The sequence below is a fragment of the Phalacrocorax aristotelis genome, chromosome 1 (assembly GCF_949628215.1).
Source record: "Phalacrocorax aristotelis chromosome 1, bGulAri2.1, whole genome shotgun sequence".
NCBI classification, from domain to species: domain Eukaryota; kingdom Metazoa; phylum Chordata; class Aves; order Suliformes; family Phalacrocoracidae; genus Phalacrocorax; species Phalacrocorax aristotelis.
In genome coordinates this window covers 39,957,264-39,976,464 of record NC_134276.1, presented here as the reverse complement: position 1 = coordinate 39,976,464, position 19,201 = coordinate 39,957,264, and the positions used below count along the sequence as shown (strand labels likewise).

Below are 19,201 nucleotides of genomic sequence, written 5' to 3'. Positions count from 1 at the left end.
TAATTGCTTTCACTCCTTTTGAGATCTGAAGATAAATTAAGTTGTGATTTACAGCTGATACTTTGCATCTACTGATATCCAAAACATCTGATCTGATTTAGATGCATAACAAAAAAATATTCAGAATAACTTAAATGGGATATTTTCATATGTACACTAGTTGGTATAATGAGTTTCTGAAAGCAAAGAAATCAGTCATGCAATTCTCTTTATTCTCATTTCCATTTTGTTAACAAGAAATAAAGCACATTGGTGGATACAATCTATTACTGTAATTTGAAATGCATCATTTAGTACTTGTGCTACAAAAATGCAACATTTATATAAATCGTTATGTATGAAGTTAACCTCTAAAAGAGTGAGGAAGAATGAACTACTAGGGAATCAAATTAAATAATCATTCCATGGCAACAAATAAAAATGACAGCTTCTTTTTTTAAAAAAAGACAAATATTTTCTATGGAATGTGCTTGTCTGAACATATCACTAGACATTAAAATCTTTGCCCTCCCAACTGCAGATTTAAAAAGTAAGGAAATTTCTGCCGTGCTGAATGACATATGTGTGCTACTCTCAATCATATCCACTGGAGCAATACCAGAATATTTAAATTAGGAATTGGCCCTACACCATAGAATTTACCTGACCTCATTCTGCACATTAGGAAAAAGTACTTGTTTAAGAGAAATTCATTTTGATGGATGTAGGACTGGGCATGACTAAACTATTTAGAAATGGAGCACTGTATGATATCATTCTACACAAGCGTTATAGAATCCTTACAAGAAAAAAAAAAAATAAAAAGGAGCACACTCAATATTTCTGACATTGAAGAGATGTAACAAGGCCAACAATGGTAACTCCACTGATGTTACAAAAGAAATGCTATCATTCTCCAGAGAAGGAGGAAAACAGCAACTATGACTGGTGGACAGCAAATATTTCATAATAGTTTAACAAATGCCTGGTAAGGATCAGGCACTGCTCCTCTTCATATTTTTCGATTTTTAAAAAAATCGCATCCCTAGAATGAACAAGATTATTTGTATTTGGATTGGAATAATTGACAGGAAACTGTGTGTTTGCTATTTGGAAGTAGCTTTTGTCTTCTTTTTGTCATTTTCTTGGAACTGATGAACCCAGGTCATTTTCACATGCTTTTCATTTGTCTTGGAATTTGTCCTCAGATGCTTGTTCATTTGGTCTTCATCCTGGATATTGTCAACAAGACATTGTGAACAGATGTACCCTCTGCCCTATGTACTTTTAAGAAGAGCAGCAAGAATATTTAGTAAAATAAGTGAAGCTCACAAAAGAAGGAAATGCAAGATGTACGTGGTAAAAAGAACCAGGTCATTGACCAGTAGTGAGCTAATAGTCATAGTATGAGTACTGTACTCACAGAAGACTTTGTTTTCCTATTATCTTCCTTTTTAAAGGCAATTCAGTTTAGATACCTAGATTTAAAGAGAGTGGCTTTTACAACTAGTATATCAAAGTGCAATCTTTCTGAGACGTAAGTAAAGATTTTGTTCACTCAATGTGTAAGTTGTTCATTGTATACAGCAAGGTTTTTTTCTTAAATGTTTTCTGAAAGAAAAATAGTTTAATATGAACAGAAAGTAAATTATAAAGTCCATAGTTTAGGATTCAACCCAGCTCTATAATCTCTGCCTAGAATGATGTACTTTCCGAAACTTATCCAAGTTCACTTTACCTGTCTCCTCTGAAAAAGAAATGGAGGGCAAACGGGCTGCTGTGGATGGTAGAGATTATAAACAGTAGCTGAAGCTCAACATATATTAGCCTATAGACAGGTGCAACAGGAATGGGTCTGTAGAGTGAATATGGTGGTTTTGAGCCTGCAACCTATATAATGTAAGTTTTAGGGATTTACTTTGGACAAGTTCTATTCTGAACTCATTAATTCAGCTTTACCTAATCTGATGCAAAAAAACCCCAACTACATGGAAATCTTATAAAGTAGCAAGTTACAGGCAGCAGATTGTTCTGAACTTTTTAAATATATCAGATCACCTTAAACTCTGTAAATGCTGGCTTCAGGACTGTCCCAGACCACTCAGTAACTTACAAAGGTTACAGAGATATGCCTCAGTTTGATTAACTGTCCCAGTGAAGAAAGTGAACAAAAGCAGATATTGCAAAATTATGAAGTCATCATTTAACTGTATACTTCCTGTTTTCACCTCACCCTTATATGGACACGCGACATGTGTGTCATCTATTTTCTTCCTGATATTGCAATGATTTATTTCAGTTTTCTTACAATAAGAATGTGCATACAGTGAAAATATTTATAAGAGAAGACATGTAAATGCAAACAGTGTGATAAGTGATTATAAAATCTAGTGTCTGGATAAACTCCAGACATTTTAAGATATATTTCAATGTGGGGTTTTATTTTTAAATCCTCTACTTTTCTGAATTATTTCAAGTGAATCATCCTGCTTTCTTTCAAATCTGGCATCCTTCTTATGGTATCCGAACAGTTGCTGCATTCCACAAGTGTTTGATGGTATGTCTGTGCCCAAATACTTCGCTCTGCCCTGCCACAGGCACAGATCCTCCACAGCCTGCATATATTCTCTATGTGCCATGCTTTCTTATTGTCTTATAATAAGCTGCCTAGAAACCATCTTCTCCAACAGCTGAACCTAGCACAGTAAATGTCATTGGTCTGCACCCAATTTTTCGCAGCGCAGTGATGGAATTACTATTACAGTCCAAATACCAGGTAGGAGAGCTATTTATCCTTTGATGAATTGCAGGTCTGAGAGGACCACAGCCCACTGCAGGGTTAATGAAATATTTTGCACTCAGAGAGGAAACAAGAAGCAAAGGAAAGCACTTCTACCTGTGACAACTTGTGGTTCCCAGAGCTATGAGCTCAAAAAGGCTGATCACCCAGAAGGAACGCCTCCATGCAGTGCATCACTCATCTGTACCAGGTATCATTCTGGTCCACCTGCCTGTAGGACACATTTCCCCAACCTAATGACCTCCAAATATATTTTAACAGAAAGGTTCGTTACAAAGTGCCAGAACACTCATCATATCCACAGAAATAATATAACCCATAGTTAGTTCCACCTAGCCGAAACTGGGTTATAGAATCATAGTAAAAGACAGGTGATCCTTTAGATGCTGTATTCAAATCTACTTTGAAGGATGAGAAACCTACGTCCTTCCTCCATTAGAACACTCTGCCCAAGTAGTTCCCTTATCTCATCTCCTTCTTCATCCAGGCTGGACCCTACATCCTTTCATTCAGCTTTTGTATGATACATGTTTGTATATAGTGTCCAAAATCTCGTATTTTAATTCAGATTTCTACAAGAAGTCAAAATGCAATTACATGAATGGCTTGCATTGTATGAATATGGTATCATGACTCTTAAAAAGAATGTAAAAGTAATCTAGACACTATGTGATGACAGAAAAAATGCAATCTTCTCTCCTTTTATAATCTGAAAATATTTTACTCTCGTTAAAAATGTCATCATTCTGTGCTGATTCAAGCTAACTGAAACAGTTGGTAATTGTTCAGGTCCTAGATGGATGGATGTGGTGAATGCAGCCAACAAAATCAAAAGGATGAACATATCTGAAGCCATGTGCACAACAAACAAGTGTCTTTATTTTACTGTACCAGAACAACAGGACAAATCCCTTATTCCAGTTTGTCCCAAGCTCACTAAAGCAGCAGATAGCTTAGACAGAAAGCTTTATTTCAGAAAGAAAACACAAACTATTGCATTCTTAGGCACTTAAAATCATGAAATCTTTCATTTGCAGTGAATACAATGTGAACTTGGATAAAATCCAGAGCATCAGGAAACGTGGGGTTTTGTGCTTCAGAATGTCAAACATTATTGTACCTTCCAGTACAAGGTCTGTATCTGTAGGTGGTACTTACAGAGGCAAATTGTTTCTTGTATAGATGGTAATATAAATTATAATCAACAGCAATATATGTATATTTTAACGTACATCTGGGAGATACTTCTGAGTTGATACCTGTAGTGTAATATTAGTTGCCTTATTAAAAACAGACTAATCTGGAAAAGAAATATTTTCTAAATTGCCACCCAGGATAAATTACAACCATCTTTTGTGAAGAATTTGGCTATAATTTATTCCTTTCTGGTTTATAACAAATTTTCTAAGCTAAATGAGATTTATGCTATCATCTTAAGTGATGATTAATCTTTTAACTACTCTATGAATGGTCATATTATTGCAGAAGTGCTTCATGCAGTGAATACCAATACTTTAAAAAGACTCAGGCTCATTTTCCCTCCAGGGATAATGGACTAATGCAGAAAATTATACTGTATACAAATAGTTATAATGGTTATGTATCAAGTTAAGGGAGTTTATTCTTTAGTGGTACATTTTTAGTAGCTATGATAACTTTATATCTGAATAACAAGTAAAACTTAATTTTTAAGTTTTGTCATTCTGAACCATAAAATAAAAATCTTAATTACTGGGCTAAATAAAGACAGTGTTAGCTGGTCATAGACCTTGGCAAATGTGATAAAATTTCCTCATTAAAAAAATATTCATTTTGAAAGGACATGTTATTAAGAACAAACTGGGTGAAATATGTAACATTACATTGGCAAAGATTGTTTTTTTAGGTTCTTCTTTGTCACATGACTACCTTTGCTAAAGAACTATTGTTCTAATTGAGCTTTTTGGCCCCTGAAAAGTAATTGAAAAAATATTGGACATAAGGCTGGAATATATCTGACTAAATGTAGGTATGTACACCCAAGCCAGATTTCTTGACTCATTCTGTATTTTTTAGGAAATAAATGTGTTTAGAACATATTTAATCTAGTTTATGCTAGACATTTACTTCACAATAATATGAATTTTACTGTGAAAGTATCTCTGAAGGGAGAAAAGGGTGACCAGTTCTAGCATGACTGGAGAATATACATCTTCATCTGGCCGGTTAAATTTCATCCAAAGACAAGCAGGGCGTATTTTTAAAGGACTTAAGCAACTGGGTTGCAAATAAGCTCTTCTGAAATACCCGCTAAGTCTTTATATCACTAGAATTCAGCCTAGAAAATTTTAGATACTCAAAGAAGTAACTAAATTAGGAAAGTTGTCACACTTAGGCATCTTCTGTGTTCAGTGGAAAGGTCTGGAGAGGTTTCTATTGTTTTCTATTTTCTAATGCAGGGAGAACACAAAATTAAAAGATGCCTAATTTTTGCATCTTATTTAAATCCCTATAGTTAATTGCATTGAACAAAGGCCCGAATTTATTTAGGCTTAGATTAAAACGCAGGGAATAAGAGTGATTTCACCTAGGAAATAGATGATAGGTAAATGGATATCTACACCTTGAGTTGAGCTAAATATCTAGATTCTCTTTGTAACTATCAGAGACAAATAGTCGTAATCAGAATACAATTCCAGTCTGCTTTAGGTAGAAATGAATGACATCCAAAATCTATCTACTTTTGTCCTCAGGTATTTATATAATCACAGCATCTTAACACAGGAACACTCCAAAACTGTGAACAACAATTATACTCCCATCTAATTCAAGAAGATGACACTTTGCTAATTGAAGAAAAAAGTATCTACTAGGAAACTACATATACATTCAATCAAAATCAAGTACAATAAAAAGTTTTTATATATGGACTTTAAGAAGTATTCACTAAGCCTGTTGGAAATATATTGTATGTGGCTGCTTGCTTTGGAGAAGCTGGTAGTGTAGACATGCCATTCTCCCCAAGAACATCCTATAGTACTGGTTAACTTTCTAATATGTTTGTAAACCCTCATTCCCAGCACTTCCCTTTGACATTGGCAGGAATTGCCCAATGTAAGGATGTCTTTAAGGTATAGCTATACTGTTCTTTTTCACTCACAGAACCTGGTCTCTTGGTTGCATAAGTATTAATTGCCTCTGGACTGTCTTTGGGAGTTACTCAACTATTTCCTGCATGTGTTTTGGGTAACAGTTCACTCTAGTGATAGCACCCATTAAGCAGTATGAACAAGACTGCAATTAATTTGGACCCTTCCAGATTAATCAATGCTCAAGCAATGTTGAAACATTCTTGGAGTGTTCAAATATCCTTTATGACACAATGTGTTTTCCTGTTTTAAAAACACCATGAAGCTTGCAATGACCTTCCCTCTTTCCGAAGACCTGGAACAAAACCATGCCACAAAAATAAGAATTATTTTAATGATATAAAACAAGGACAATATATGGAGTATCTCAAGTAGTAACATGCAGTCAGTCTGATCTAGAGAGGCTATGAGCAGAGTAAACACAACATTTGTATACAAGCAGAGGTACCCTCAGAAATGCAGCTTGAGATCCTTAGAATACATTATGAATAGCTTAAGAATTAAAAATAGTTTTCATAGTAGCACAGCTTAAAACTTAAATATGGTCCTAGAGATACCTGTTTATGAAACTCTAGACCTTAACATACTTTTTCCTTGTTGTAAATGCAAAAGTTTTTGGCTTGAAACATAAATCGTATTTGTTTTGTTTTGTTTTCTACTATAGCAGAATGTGCTATCCTTGGGAATTGACTTTCACCTTTCCAAAGATTTTATTACAATATTTAATAAAGCTGTATAATGTATCTTCTTATATTATCAATTAGTTCCTACAAGGAGTACTTTTGTACCCTGCAGTTCTTGTTTATTTGGTTTGATCTGTGCCAGAATGGTTTCAGTAGATCAAAAGATTATAAATTGCTAACTCCAGAGTTGATTGAAATATAGCAGCACTATAAATCCTTGTGATAGATTTTCTTACATCAAAATTAGGTCAGCTTTATTACTTACTTTAAGATCGTTTCTTTTTGTACAAAATGGTATTGACAAGAAAGCAAGTTAGTTTACACAGTCTAGTATAAAATCCTTATTTAGTTTATGAAACCCTGGTAATAGATATGTTCATAGCATTTTACCAGAGTGTATTAGGTGTATAAGACATCCTCTTTCAGAAACTACCCTCTAGGCAAAAACATTAATACTAATTAAAATCACAGCACACAGATTATACGTGTTAACATTAAGCAGAGGTTTATAGGCATTTGTTTCAGAAGAAAATCTGGGCTAAAGTTCTGAAAGTTGTTTTTCTGGCAGCAAAAAAAATATTCAAAGGAAAGAAAATAATAAAAAATAAATACTGGTTAAATATGTCTGTGTCCAGAATTATAGAATGGAACTCAAAAGCATTTCCAGATACTTTTTTTTTAGTAGCTCAATATTTATATTCATTTTAACACTACTTATGGACTACTATATCTCACAACAGAAAATTAAGTATAACTAGCTTCTACCCATCTTTTCCCTTCATCTGACCTCTTGTCCCTGTCATGCAACTGTATGTGTATCCATGACTAGAAGTGTATAGGAAAACCATTCCCATTAAATATAATCTGAAAACCCACAATTGTATTTATAACACAGGTTAGAGGGTATGGCTGGGGCAAAAATACATGAGTGTGGTGGAGAATCTGAAACTGCTTGGCACCGTTTTATCACCGGGAAAAATATCTGCTATATTCTAATTTCCTTTCCTTTCCTTTCCTTCCCCTTCCCCTTCCCCTTCCTCTTCCCCTTCCTTTTCCTTTTCCTTTTTCCCTTTTCTAATGGAATTCCCCAGTTTTGCTCCTGACCATTTTTTTTCTCTTGCACTTCTGAAGAGCTGCAAAGCATCCTTCAGCCTAGAGACAATTCCCTTCTTAACCTATTATGCCATCGGTGAAAACCCTAAAACTATTAAATGGTTCTTCTAAATGTGAGGATTTGTACGATATAGTTCTCAAAAACAACGGAAGTCTATCTCTGAATTCATTAGGAACAATTTATTGCTCTACCATAAGTTTGTCTTTAAAATAACAGTTCATATTGAACATTAAAAAGTGTTTACTTTGATGTTACATGTAGAAATACTTCCATTTTGAAAGGAATCAATCTGAAATGTAGAAGTCGCTAGGGATAACAACATATATGACATTTTACTGAAGAAAACTTGATAATATTTATTAGTGTTAGCTGCCTTACAATCCAACATCTGTTCCTCAGTAGTTTCCTTCAGTGTATATATTGCATTTGCATGGCAATGTTTTGGTAGCAGGGAGGCTACAGAGGTGGCTTCTGTGAGGAGCTGCTAGAAGCTTCCCCTATGTCTGATACAGCCAAAGCCAGCTGGCTCCAAGACAGGCCCACTGCTGGCCAAGGACGAGTCCGTCAGTGATGGTTATTGTGCCTCTGGGATTACAGATTTCAGAAGGGGAGAAATAACTGCTGTGCAACTGTAGCCCGAGAGAGGAGTAAGAATATGGGAGAGGAACAACTCTGCAGACACCAAGGTCATTGAAGCAGGAGGGCGAGGAGGTGCGCCTGCCAGAGCAGAGATTCCCCTGCAGCCTGTGACCGAAGACCATGGTGGGGCAGGCTGTCCCCCTGCAGGCCATGGAGATTAATGGTGGAGCAGATATCCATCTGCAGCCCATGGAGGACCCCACACCAGAGCAGGTGGATGCACCCAAAGGAGGCTGTGACCCCATGGGAAGCCCATGCTGGAGCAGGTTTCCTGACAGGACCTGTGACCCCATGGAGGACCCATTCTAGAGCAGTCTGTTCCTGAAGGACTGCACCCCATGGAAAGGACCCCCACTGAAGAAGTTTTTGAAGAATCATGTTAGAGAAGTTCATTGAGGACTGTCTCCCATGGGAAGAACCCCACATTGGAGCTGGGGAAGAGTGGGAGGAGTCCTCCCCCTGAGGACAAAGGAGCAGAAGAGACAAAGTGTGATGAACTGACCACAAACCCCATTCCCCATCCCTCTGTGCCGCTTTGAGAGAGGGAGGAGGTAAAGGAAACTGCGTGAAGCCCAGGGAAAGGGGGGTGGGAAGATGTTTTAAGTTTTTGTTACTATTATCTAGGGTTTTTTTCTTTTTGTTATCAAGAATTCTGCTATATTCTTTCTCACTATACTTTCAAAGTCTGTTTAGTCTTTCACCTGCAAACAAGGGGAAAGACTCCTTTAATCTCTCTGAGAACTCTTTCTAGAAACCACCCAGATATGAGCTAGTGTTAGTTAATGCTTTTAACAGATAAATGGGCACTTCTGACTCTACTTACTTATAATCATTGACAGATTTTTCATCCATGTGAAATTAGGTGAGATGAATTTGACCTAAGGTGACTCAGCATTTTCTGTTTCTGAATTGTTCTGAAATTTATATGTAGTTTTAAAAAGTCTACATCAAAGCATTTTTAAAAATTTGGTAGCCTAAACAATTTCTCCTCCAGCAAAACTTTTCAGAATTCCTTTGTCCTAAAAGAAAAACTGCTAGTAACACAAGTGCTAGCAGCACCATTAAATGGGCTCTGTTCCTTTACCATAACCCAGACAAGTTAGTTAAAGCAAAGTGCAGTACAACCTAACTTTTAAAACTGTTGAAATTGAGTTCACTGTTCTTTCCTGTTATGTTTTAAGTACAGTACTGGTACCCACAAAAATGGAAGTTCATCACAACATCATGATGTTTTTAATCTAAAGAATCTTCAGGAGTGAAACATTTTCCACATGTGAAAATAATATCAATGTTCCAATATGCCTACAAATTTGTGTCCATATTATATTTCTTCAATTTATAATTGCACACATCCCACATACCTTTCAAGAGTCTGGTTCTAATAACCAGGTGCCACTAAGTGAAATAGAACAGCAATGGCATCACAGATGAAAAATAGTTATAACTATTTATTAACTGTGATTCTTTTCAGTAGTCAGCTGAAAATGTAGCAGTCACAGACTCACAGAACTGTAGAGGTTGGAAGGGACCTCTGGACATTATTTTATTCAATCCCCCTACTCAATCAGGGGCACCTATAACCGGTTGTCCAGGACCACATCCAGAGAACTTTTAAATATCTCCACAGAATGAGACTCTGCAACTTCTCTGGGCAACTTGTGCCAGTGCTTATTCCCCTACACACTGAAAAAGTGTTTCCTGGTGTTCAGACGGAACCTCCTGTGTGTCTGTTTGTTCCCATTGCTTCTTGTCCTGACACTGGGCACCACTGGAAAAAGCCTGACTCCATCCTCTATGCACCCTCCCTTCAGGTATTTACAGACATTGAGAAGATCACAGAGTCACAGAATGGTAGGGGTTGGAAGGGACATCTGGAGATCATCTCCTCCAAACCCCCTACTTGAGCAGGGACACCCAGAGCAGGGGGCACAGAACTGCATCCAGGCGGGTTTTGAATGTCTCCAGGGAAGGAGACTCCACAACCTCCCTGGGCAGCCTGTTCTACTGCTCTGTCACCATCACAGGAAATAAGTTTTTTCTCCTATTGAGGTGGAACTTCCTGTGTTCCAGCTTGTGCCCATTGCCCCTTGTCCTGTCACTGAGCACCACTGAAAAGAGTCTGGCCCCATCCTCTTGACACCCACCCTTCAGATATTTGTAAGTATTGACAAGATTCCCCCCTCAGTCTTCTCTTCTCCAGGCTGAACAAACCCAGGTCCTTCAGCCTTTCCTCATAAGGGAGATGCTCCAGTCCCCTGATCATCTTGGTAACTCTCCACCGGACTTGCTCGAGCAGTTCCCTGTCCTTCTTGAACTGGGGTACTCAGAACTGGACCCAGTACTCCAGATGTGGTCTCACTAGGGAAGAGTAGAGGGGAAGGAGAACCTCCCTCGACCTGCTGGCCACGCTCCTTTTAATGCACCCGAGGATACCTTTGGCCTTCTTGGCCACAAGGGCACATTGCTGGCTCAGGGTCAGCTTGTTGTCCACCAGTACTCCCAGGTCCTTCTCAACAGAGCCACTTACCAGTAGTTCAGCCCCCAGCCTGTGTCGGTGCATGGGGTTGTTCCTCCCCAGGTGCAGGACCTTGCACTTGCTCTTGTTGAATTTCAGGATGTTCTCTTGGCCCAGGTCTCCAGCCTGATCCTCCTGACCTTTCTCTTTTCCTGACTAAGCAGTCCCAGCTCTCTCAGCCTTTCCTCATAGTAGAGATGTTCCAGTCCTTTCGTCATCTTTGGTGCCCCTTTGCTGGACTCTTCCCAATATGTCCATGTATCTCTTGTACTGAGGAGCCCAGAACTGGACCCAGGTGCAGCCTCAACAGTGCTGAGTAAAGTGGAAGGATCACCTCCCTTTACCAGCTGGCAATGTTCTTGCCTAATGCAGCCCAGGATACCATTAGCTGCTTTGACACAAGGGCACATGGCTGGCTTACCATCAGTTTGTTGCCTATCAGGACCCAAATGTCCCTCTCTACAGACCTATTTCCCAGTCAGTCAGCCCCAATTAGTTCTACTGCATGGGATTGTTTTTCTTCAGGTGCAGGATGTTGCGTTTCCCTTTGTTGAACTTCTTGAGTCAGAGCCCTCTCTGCACTCTTACCAATCTTTAATTCTTCACTGGAAGAATGCTTACATATTCATCTAACAAAAGAAATTGAAACAATTTGGATTTAGATGATCTTTTGTATCATTAGCTCAGGACCTTCGCTGATATACAGTATGTCTATGGTGCAAAGTAAAAGAGAAACCTTGATGATCTTGAACATGAACAATGAGTATAGGTATATAGTTCCAATCAATCATTCTGCTTAATGGTTAATTCATCCCATGCCTCTCTTTCAAAGAACTCCAGCTAGATCTGTCCAAAGCAATCCAACACAGAAGGGGCTATCTCTCAGCATCCAGAGACACTGGAAACTGTACCAAAAATCATTCCCTGCTTTTTTCTATTTAGCAATATTGACCTAACCATAAAGATTCATTCATGAGATCACAGTGGGTGTAAATATTTTACAGAATGGTCCTGATATCCAGATTCAATTCTTTGATGCTTTGGTTAAACACACTGCAGTATGTCAATACTGTAATTACTTACCCATTCTATTACCAGAGAGTATAACATCATAAAATACATAACCAAACTTTTAGCACTTTAGGGACAAACGTAGCACCTTATCTGAAAGTGTGTTTGGAGGTGGATTTCAGCTGAGACATAGGACTTTGAACAGAAAGAGCTGAGGTTTTGGCAGACATTCTCTTGTCCTTTCTGTTTGATCCTGATTTTCTGAGTAAGAGGTCTGGCATAAGATGGGATCTTAACTTGGCCAGCTTTATGAGGTAGATCTCCTTGCATATCCTTTCTTAGAGTAAGCATTCTTAGACAATGTATGTCCCAATAAAGGTGGATGTGTAAGGAGAAATAATTGATTCTGATGACCCAGTGTACTCATTAAACACTTTTTTTTGTAATATAATAATTCTAGCTGAATGCTACGTACTAAGTGGCCATTAGCAATACAGCACATTAAGAGCACTCCAAGAGAGCATCTTTTGCTTAGATTTCATCCAAAAGAAGTCCTCTTTATGTTCTCTAAGACTGTTTTGTAAAGTTGACCAGATATAACAAGGGAAATATTGGAGGATTTGCTTCAAAAGGCAACCTACAATCTGAACTATAAAGTAATAAATATGCACTACAAAAACATCAGAAAAACCTTTGACCTCCTAATTCCAGGTTTTATTCGAACACAAATTAGGGCAATGAGAAAATTCAGACACATGTAATAAAACAATATAATGATTAAAGAGTTTGTTAACAATCTCTGCTCTGCTTACTGTGTTCTGTCATGCTGAATGTTTTCTTCCAGTGTTGCTCTAAAACAACTTTTATAGGCTTTGTGGTTTTCAATATACTTTGCACAGTACAATCAAGGTTTTTTGCAGGAAGGCACTTGTCTGTGTATTTTCTCACTGATCTCCTCAGTAGTGAAACTGTTATAAATTCCTGCTGTGTCTCTCTGTACTACCCTGAAAATACTTCTTTACTTCCAGTGAAAGCATAATATTCTATTCTTTGCAGGCACTTCTACCTGACCAGGAAAGCAACTGGAAAAGGGGAACAGGAAACCTTCCTCTCTGATGTCCATCCATATGCTCTAAAAAGAACAGAACACATATTTATTGTAAATAAACAGAACAAAGGTTATCTATTGTTATCTATTATACCATTCCAGTGGGACAAAAAAAATAAAAAAAATCACAAACTCCCAGAGCAAGATAAATCCATTTATCATGTCTAAAACATCAATAGCTTCCATTACAAACTTGTTGATAGAGCAAATTTTTAAACAGTTCCCCACAGATATACTTCCCATTCCTTTCCGGCCTGCTAAATGTCACCTGATTACTGTTAAGGCAAAACTGAGCACATGGAATTAATTTATAAAGTGAATGAAGATGTGCAAAAGTTACTTTGGGTTTGTTTGTTTGTTTGGTTTGTAATAGGGTTCATCTATGTTTACTTTGCTTAGCTGTTAAATAAGAATATAAATTAACTATGGAACACACTGGTCAGGTAGATACTTATTTCCAAGGGATAGTTTATTTCTTTTTACTGTTTGGAGCTTTTTAATTCACCATATTAAGAAATCAGTAATTGAACTGTACAAAGCAAACCGGAAATCCAAACAATAATGAAAATTAAACATACAGTAAGTGTGAGGTACTTAAGTGGCAGCTAAGAGATTTAGTATTATAAATTCACTTACATGGAGTGTGTGGCTGTCTTGTCATGGATTTAATGAAAATGTACCATGTAATTTAAAGAGGTTAAAATGCTTAATTGAAGTCTGTTTGTGTAACATTTTTGACAAAGCAATGTTTATCAGATATGGCTTTTAAGCAAAAACTCTACTGGAAAAAGATATTTCATTGACTCCACTGAAAAGATGAATGTTTTGGCTTTTTTTTTCCTTGCTTGTTTGTTCTTCTTCATCGTCCACCTAGTTTTCTTCTTTAAAAAAAAAAAATCCCTTTTTTCTTGCATGATGTTCTTAACGGGTTCTCTAGGCTACTGTTGCTGTCAGGGTATCTGTCACCTGCCACAGTGAGGATCAGGCTGTGCACAGAAATTAATTTCCAGTGGACACAGGGACAGGTTTCTTGGCAGTAATAGTAGGAGGCATCTAAAATAAGAAGTGTCATCATGCTATAAGAAATGGGCTCTGGGTAAGGCACCATTTATTGTGTCTTAGGCTTCAGTTTGAGAAACCCAGGCTCCTATATTCATCTCCCCCCTCCCCTCCCCTTTCCCTCCCCTTTCCTTTCCTTTCCCTCCCCTTTCCCTTTCCCTACCGATTCCCCCTCCCCCTCCCCCGATCCTTTTTCTTGCTCCCTTCTTCTCCTTCTTCTCACCCTCCCTCTCTCTTTCTCATAGCTATATTTTCACTATTTTATATAACTTGCAGGTTTATCCTTTTCCACACACTGTATAATTCTGGTATAGTTTTAGAAATTGATTTCCCCAGGAAGAAAAATTAAATGATACAAAGGGAGTTGTTGCCTGAAATTAACTCACATGCATAAATGTATCACAACAATTCCCAAAATGTTCAACTTTCCCTATTTTTCCTGCTATCCCCAAAATTCAGCTTTCTGTTAACACAGAGTGCAAATCAATGGTTGCTGTAAAGATTCAAAAAGTGTGTCTGAAAACAGTATAAAATAACTGTCATTATATATGTATTACAAAAGATCTATAGACTTCACAGTTCTTTGAAAAACAGTTTTGTGTAATGATAAATACCGGTGTCTAGCCTCCATCACCTGGATATTCCATTTTTACCTTATGCCAGGAATCTAAGCTTCAAGCAGACATCCTAATGAGAGCGCATGCTGTGACAATCTGCTGGGTAAGCTACTATATGCAGAGCAATTTCATTATTTTTAATATATGTGGTCTGCCTATGAATACTTGATGTTTCCTTTTACTCCTATCTCATCAAGTTCAGGTAAAGATCCATGAAAAGGAAACTATGAAAAAACACCTGAGTGATATAAACTCCTCCTTAGCTTTGCATTTATAATCCATTTTGGTTAGTGTAATTGAATTTGCTGATAAGCACCTGGGACTTTTCTTTGTGTTGTTGTCCTTAGATTAGTAATGCCTTCTCCTAGCCTAAGGTGCAACAGCAATTTTTGTCTGTTCACTATTCCTTAGCTAAAAAATTATTTGCTATATAAGATATCTTTGCTGTGGTGTTCATGTAGCCATGATATTTCAAAATAGCAAGAATCAAGATCTGAAAGGAGAAAAAATTACTTCTTCCTATCCACTGTTCCGTTCTGCACATGATATACTTCAGTGCCAGAAGTTTATCATGAACAAGAACATATTATAATTCAGCAGCAGTAAAACATTATAACTTTAAGGTAATAAAAAGTTATTTGAATGTCTGCTTTAATCTAACAAATTCAGTTTCTTATGGCTTCCTTGGCATATCTAGAACAGATAGGGCAGAAAAAACATTGAGGATAAGATGTCCCTACAGCATCAGAATTGAAGCTTGTTACTGCTGCCATGCAGGGCACAGCGTCTCTTGTACTTTCATGTATATTATTCCAGACAACTACATTCTGCAGTCAGCCCAGGTCAAAATGGAACCTATGCTCTCTCCTGCTGAAAATCTAATAAGTATTCTTAGTCACTCTATCATCATAAATATGGTCCTGCAAATATTCTCCTGATCACAAGAGCAATTTCAAACACCTCAAGAACAGAAATGGGTGCTTGCTGGACATTACAGTTATTAATCTAGAAGACTATTTGACCAAAGTTGTTTTGTCAACGACACGACTTTGTACATCTCCACTGTCCCAAATATTTATCTAATTGACTATATAACTGACTGGAAGACAAAGACAATCACAATAATTATAAATATTACCTTCAATTCTAAAAAAAGCCAAAACTCTACAGTGCTATTTGGTAGCAGATATCTGAATATGGCTTAAAATAACTTTGAAGTGTTGGATTTCTAAATTTTATTGCAGAACAGTTTACCTAAACCTTTGATTCAAACTGAAATCAAGAGAAGTCTTCCATTATTTCTTAACGAGAAGTTATTGTTTCAAATTTGTAGCACCATTGCCATATTTTTACAGTTCTTCACTCCAAATTAACTTTTTCTGTCAAACAAAAGCCCTAGAAATGCAAACCTCATACGAGACATGCATGCTGTCTGCTTTATTAAATTTTTTTTTGAGAAGAGTATAATACTAAAAATAGTTGAACCAGGGGCCAAAATCATGTTTCAGGTGAAGTTTTCCTCAGAGAAAATGCTTTCCTTAGAATACTGAATTCCTCTTCAATACCAGTTCTTTCTGTTTCTTTTCCCCCCTCTTTTGTTAAGGAGATGATTAAAGTTGTTCAGTATGACAAAATCAGGTGAAAATGATTACAGTAGAATGGCACTCCCAAGAAATGAAATTACATTTTGGAAGAAACTGGTAACTGGAAGTTTTAGGACAAACAAAAGGAGATAATTGTTTATACAATACAAAGTTAATTTATTAATATCCTAGCCACAAGGTATTGTGAACACTAAAATTCCAGATGGACATAAAAAAGGGTCTGTGAAATTAACAGAAATCCACTGAAGGGATACTTTTAGTTTAGGAAGTCCCTGAACTGTAAACTGTTGAAAGTGGGAAAAGTATTTGGGGAGGTATTGTTCTGTGTTTCCTATGTCCTTATACTCTTCCCTAGTCAATCCACAATTGATCTAGATGAACCTTTGGCTAGGGCTAGCAGGATGTTACTAATTTCTTTCTAATAAGAAATTATTTTGAGAGCTGTCAATTTCCATAATGAAAATACTGTTTTAATGTTTGAAGTTATTCAATTTTATTTTTATTCCTATAAGACAAATATTTTGTAGATATCTTCAATCTAAAGTTTTGCAATCAAAAGCTTCCAAGTGGAAGCAAAAAGGCCGATAGGCAGAAGAGAGTCCTTATCATAGGTATGATGTATCTGATGTTAGGGAGCCCTAGTTAAATAAGATGTAAAGTGATCTGTGATCCAGAAAAAAATATTTGGAGAATTTGATATGTCTTCACTAACCTATTAATTTACTGCTAAACCCTATCAGCACCCAGTGACACCACAGCTCTCATCTGAACCACAGACTTTCATTTCTTCCCTACAGAAAGGAAGGATTGGGTGGAGATGGAGGATTCTTCTGGGTGCTTAGAACTGACTGGAATACACAATTGCTCCCCACCAGGCCATGTGTCTAGGCCTGGGGATTCAGAAGCATGCTGTCTCACCATAAATTCTTGTCCTGGTTTCAACTGGGATAGAGTTAATTTTCTTCCTACAAGCTGGTACAGTTCTGTTTTTTGGATTTAGGATGAGAATAATATTGATAACATGCTGATGTTTTAGTTGTTGCTAAGCATTACTTACACTCAGAAAACTTCTCAGTTTCTAATACTGCCCTGGACAGCTGAGTCAAGCTAGTCAAAGGAGTTTTCCATACCATATGATGTCATGCTGAACAAAAAACCTGGGGGGAGTTGGCCGGGGGGGTGTGGCTGCTGCTTGGACACTTGCTAGGCATCAGTCAGCAGGTGGCAAGCAGTTGCATTGTGCATCACTTGCTTTGTATATTCTGTTATCATTATATTATTTTCCCTTCCCTTTCTGTCCTGTTACATTGCCTTTATCTCAGACTATGAGTTTTACCTTTTTTCTGATTCTCTCCCCCATCCCACTGGGGGGAGTGATGAATGGCTGTGTGGCCAGCTTAAACTATGACAATTCTGAATATAAATTTACCTCCTGATAATTTCTGTACAGGCATGAGTAACTGAGCATACAAAGCATTCCCTGCGCAATGAATGTAGGTAAAACAGAGGAAATCTATGTCTGTGATTTAGATAAATCCAGAGTTGTATAATTTAATTTGCATATAATAAAGCCATACAACCTGGTAACATCTGCACCACAACAGGATTTTATTTTATTGCCTACAATTACAACATCACAATTATAGGGAAAGTCAATATAAAAATGTATTGCACCTCATTATGGTCTCCAAATGAAATTATGTTGTGTGTATTTACGGTGTGTACACACGTATATCCATACATCTATATTTATATATAAATTATATATTGTATATTTATAAATTGTATATTTATATATAAATATACACACAAAATATTTAACTGGAATTGTTCAACATTTTGTAAAATGGAAGAATATAAACAACACTTTTTTTTTTGTAATTCACATTAGAAATAAGGGCAAAGATGCTTAACAAATAAGGGCAAGTACATTTAACAATTCTGCTATTTGAACCACAGAAAATATCAACTGGAAAAGTTGGCTGCATTTAATAAATAGGGAGAAGTTGCAAGAAAAGATAAAAGAGTAGCTTCTATTTTCCTTTCTTCTCCCAAGACCATTATGAATTTGAATACAGAGAAAGAAAGGGAGTATTCAGATACATTGTGTATGAATTTTATATTTGTAGAAGCTCATTGCCTAGCATAACTATTTTTAGCTGTCTGTTTTTGTGGTTAAAATGTCACATCAGAATTAAGATTACACATTTGAATATGGAAAAAACAGGTTTATTGCTGTGCATTTATATATCTATGTGTTTTCCCATTTAATTTTTCCTGAAGAAATAATATAATTTGCCAAAATGCTAAAAGTAAAACAAATGTAATTTACCTGAGATGTTAAACTCAAAGTAGGGATGGAAATAAAATACCAATAATCTTCAAATGAAGTGGGTACAACAGGGCTCTATCCCGGTACGTGTGAAGTGGATAGAGAAATGGCTGAATGGCAGAGCTCAGAGGGTCATGATCAATGGGGCAGAGTCTGGATGGAGGCCTGTCATCAGTGGTGTTCCCCAGGGGTCTGTGCTGGGTCCTGTCCTGTTCGACATATTCATCAATGACCTGGATGAAGGGATATAGGATAACCTCAAGAAGTTTGCTGATGAAACAAAACTGGGAGGAGTGGCTGATACACCAGAAGGCTGTGCTGCCATCCAAGGGGACCTGGAAATGCTGGAGAGCTGGGCCGAGGGGAACCTCCTGGAATTCAACAAGAGCAAGTGCAAGATCCTGCACCTGGGGAGGAACAACCTCATGTACATGTTGGGGGCTGAACCACTGGAAAGTGGCTCTGTTGAGAAGGACCTGGGAGTGCTGGTGGACAAGCAGCTGACCCTGAGCCAGCAATGTGCCCTTGTGGCCAAGAAGGCCAAAGGTATCCTCGGGTGCATTAAAAGGAGCGTGGCCAGCAGGTCGAGGGAGGTTCTCCTTCCCCTCTACT

At 37.4% G+C, this 19,201-nt stretch overlaps 1 long non-coding RNA gene across 1 annotated transcript in view; it reads right to left on the bottom strand.

Annotated features, from left to right (window-relative positions):
- Window positions 1–3,673: 3,673 nt before the first annotated feature.
- The window catches only part of LOC142054896 (uncharacterized), a 30,795-nt gene continuing 15,267 nt past the window's right edge, over window positions 3,674–19,201 (bottom strand). Inside the window, exon 3 of the long non-coding RNA XR_012659712.1 lies at window positions 3,674–6,202. This is a non-coding gene — a long non-coding RNA (uncharacterized LOC142054896). The remainder of the gene's footprint in view (window positions 6,203–19,201) is intronic.